Source organism: Dendrobates tinctorius, unplaced genomic scaffold (assembly GCF_039654945.1).
Source record: "Dendrobates tinctorius isolate UK_male_01 unplaced genomic scaffold, ASM3965494v1 ptg000028l, whole genome shotgun sequence".
In the NCBI taxonomy this organism is placed as follows: Eukaryota; Metazoa; Chordata; class Amphibia; order Anura; family Dendrobatidae; genus Dendrobates; species Dendrobates tinctorius.
The window spans coordinates 20,259,309-20,263,458 of record NW_027361696.1 but is presented as its reverse complement, the minus strand read 5'-3'; positions in this window follow the sequence as shown (position 1 = coordinate 20,263,458).

The window sequence follows — 4,150 nt, the reverse complement described above, 5'->3', positions numbered from 1 at the left end:
TACATTGTTTCTATCATTAAAGTAGATGATGTGACGGCTGCTTCTACAACTCTGCACCTCTGCTCCCTCCACGACTCTGCACCTCTGCTCCCTCCACGACTCTGCACCTCACAACTCTGCACCTCTGCTCCCTCTACACCTCTGTTCCCTCCACGACTCTGCACTTCTACGATTCAGCACTTCTACGACTCTTCACCTCTGCTACCTCTACGACTCTACACCTCTATGACTCAGCACCTCTGCTCTCTCCACGACTGCACCTCTGCTGCCTCTACGACTCTGAACTTCTGCTCCCCCCATGACTCTGCACCTCTGCTCCCCTATGACTGTGCACCTCTACAAGTCTGCACCTCTGCTCCCTCAATGACTCTGCACCTCTGCTCCCTCTACGACTCTGCACCTCTGCTCCCTCTACAACTCTGCACCTCTGCTCCCTCCATGACTTTGCACCTCTGCTCCCTCCACAACCCTGCATTTCTGCTCCCTCCACAACCCTGCATTTCTGCTCCCTCCACAACCCTGCATCTCTGCTTCTTCTATGACTACACCTCTGCTAACTATGACTCTGCGTCTCTGCTACCTCTACGACTCTGCACCTCTTCTCCCTCTATTACTCTGCACGTCAAGAACTCTGCACCTCTGCTACCTCCACAACCCTGCATTTCTGTTCCCTCCAAAACTCGGCATCTCTGCTCCTTCTATGACTACACCTCTGCTAACTCTATGACTCTGCACTTCTGCTACCTCTACGACTGCATCTCTGCACCTCTGCTACCCTACCTCTACGACTCTGCACCTCTGCTCCCTCTATGACTCTGCACGTCTAGAACTCTCCAACTCTGCTACCTCCACAAATCTGCAACTCTGCTGCCTCTACAACTATGCTACCACTACAGCTCTGATTCCTCTGCTACCTCCACAGCTCTGCACCTCTGCCTCCTCTACAATTTTGCACCTCTGCTACCTCTACAACTCTGCATCTCTGCTACCTCCACAAATCTGCAACTGTACCTCTGCTACCTTCACAACTCTGCACCTGTCCTACCTTCACAACTCTGCAACTGTACCTCTGCTACCTTCACAACTCTGCACCTGTCCTACCTTCACAACTCTGCAACTGTACCTCTGCTACCTTCACAACTCTGCACCTCTCCTACCTTCACAACTCTGCAACTGTACCTCTGCTACCTTCACAACTCTGCACCTCTGCTACCTCTACAACTCTGCATCTCTGCTACCTCCACAAATCTGCAACTCTGCTGCCTCTACAACTATGCTATCGCTGAAAAGACAAAAAGCAAAAAACACAAATATCCTGAAATAAATAGTAAAAAATAAACTGCAAATAATGCATAAAGGTAATAATAATAATCAGGGTATTTAGTAAACATAATTTTGATCAAAATAATGTACAAGCCATCCCGCCACGTCACAGCAACCCTTGTGGGACTGTCCCTACTGAAGTATTTAAAACCTTTTCACTTGCCAAGTGACGTGAATGTGAACAGTTTTTTTAACTATGCTATCGCTGCAGCTCTGATGCCTGTGCTACCTTCGCAACTCTGCACCTCTGCTACCTCTGCAACTCTTCTATGTTTAAGGGTATGTGCACACGTAGTGGTTTTGGCTCTGCGGAAACGCAGCAGATTCTGCTGTGCTGTACAGTACCTTTATTTTCATTGAAAAAAAAACAACGCAGTGCACATGCTGCGTATTTTTCCGCGCGGTTTTGCTGTGGTTTACAATCCGCAGCATGTCAATTGTTTGGTGCAGAAACGCTGCAGTTTTACACCTCATCCATTATGAGGTGTGAAACCGCAGGGCAAAACCGCAGGCAAAACCGCAGATAAACCGCAGGACTTTTGTCCTGCGGATTTACCTGCGGTTTTCTCTCCAAAATCCGCAGAGGCAAAAAACTACGTGTGCACATAGCCTAATACCTCCACATCTCTGCAACTCTGCCTCCTCTGCAACTCTACAGCCTTTACAACTCTGTTACCGCTGCACCTCTGCTGCTTGTGCTACCTTCACAACTCTGCACCTCTACTACCTCTAAATTGAACTCTGCAACTCTACTTCCTCCAAAACTTTGCTACGTCTTCTACCTCCACAAGTCTGCACATCTGCTACCTCTACGATTCTGCACCTCTGCTCCCTCTACAACTCTGCACCTCTGCTACCTCTACAATTCTGCACCTTTGCTCCCTCTATGACTCTGCTACCTCTATGACTCTGCACCTCTGCTACCTCAACAACTCTGCACCTCTGCTACCTCTACAACTCTGCACCTCTGCTACCTCTACAACTCTGCACTTCTGCTAACTCTCCGACTCTGCACCTCACGGCTCATGGAATGAAATCCTCTTTTTGTGTCTTCATCCGGATTTTCAATATTTTTTCTCCGTATAGCTGATGCACAATGTGCTGTGCCTGTGAATGTGCACTATTGTCCTCTGCTATCAGGCGCTTTAGACATAAGGTAACAGGTTTCCTGGTAACATCTCCTTGGGCTACAATGTAACAAACATTGACCTTGCCGACCATTGCTTGCTCTGATTGATGATTCCATAGAATGGTGAAGACGTCATCATTTCTGGTCAGGCCACCTCAGATGTCACCAGAGCAGAACACAAGATGTACCCACCACCGCCGTATACCAAACATGGGAACCAAGACCAACCGTATCAGCCCGGCTTCATCAACCAGCCTCCACCACCTTACCACATTCCACCAGGACCAATGCCAACCCAACCACATGACCACCTCATGGTGGTGACTACAGCTCAGTACGTGGTGGCCATGCCTCAGGCTGTCTACAGGGACTACACCGGCCTCTCCCTCCTCAATATCATCCTCTGCTGCCTGCCCCTTGGGATTTTGGCTTTCTTATTCTCCTCCAAGGTGAGTACCCCCTCCTCTACGCCAGACAATTCTCTTTTCTATCACTGATTGCTACTGATCAAAGAAGATCAATGGCAATGCCAAGGAGGATTACACTGCGAACTGCTGGAGAGGGCAGGTACTGACAGTGATGTGTTGATCCCTCCACTAGAGGGTGCATTAAACCTTCTTGCCGTATGCAGCTGTCAGGTGCAGATATAGGGGGCCTCATTTCTTTACATATGTGAATGAAGCCCCTTATTCTGTAGATTCATCACGGGGTCACCTGATGTCTTATGAGCCCAGGAAAACAATATTTAGAGGGATAGTAAAATATGATGCACTGTGCCTTTAACCGCTTCAAAACCTAGGATATACTATCACGTCCTATATCGGGTGCGGATACACGGAGCACCTCCAGGGCTGCGTGATACATCTGCCACTAAAAGAGGAAGCTTTATTTATTTTTTTGTCCAATGTGGAAAGTTCGGAAAATTTGCAAATCATCAATTAGATTTGTAAAAAAAAAAAAATGCATATAAATGGCTTAAAACCCCCCGGCTTTTCCCAATCTATTTGCTGCCTTGGGAGTTCATATATTGGCCCCAATAAAGTTACTTGCAAAGTTTCAGAAGTTTCCACTGTGGACAAAGTTATAAAAAAAAAGCTTAAAGTTTAATTAATGGACACTTGAGAGCTGCAGTCACCGCCACATTGTTACTCCGCAGATTTAGTCTCCTAATGAAGCTGGGAAATAATGTGAGAAAAGGAATTTTTGCGGCGGTAAACGGCGAATTTATTAAAGCAGAAATATATTTAATTAATGGTGAAATAAGGAACTGAAAAACCGAAGTCTCCTAAAATGCAACCAATGAGAAAAAAGTTGTAAGCCCCCTAAACTGGTTCTATTATAAAACGACAGCTAAAATATGAAAGAAAAGTTTTCCGTAAATGGCGACACAAACCAACTTTTTTTTTAAAAAAAATAAATTCAAATTGTTTAAGCCCCAAAAATGGTAGAATAACTGTACATATTTGTCATCGCCGCAGTCTGGAGAATTACGTAATTGGGTCATTTTTAGGGTGTGTGCACACGCTGCAGATTCTGCTGCGGATCCGCAGCAGTTTCTGCTGCGTTGTACATTACCATTATTCCCTATGGGAAATGGAAACCGCTGTGCAGACGCTGCAGAATTTCCCGCGTGGATTTTCTGCGGTTTCTAATCCGCAGAAAGAATTGCATGTCAATTCTGCGGATTCTGCAGCGGTT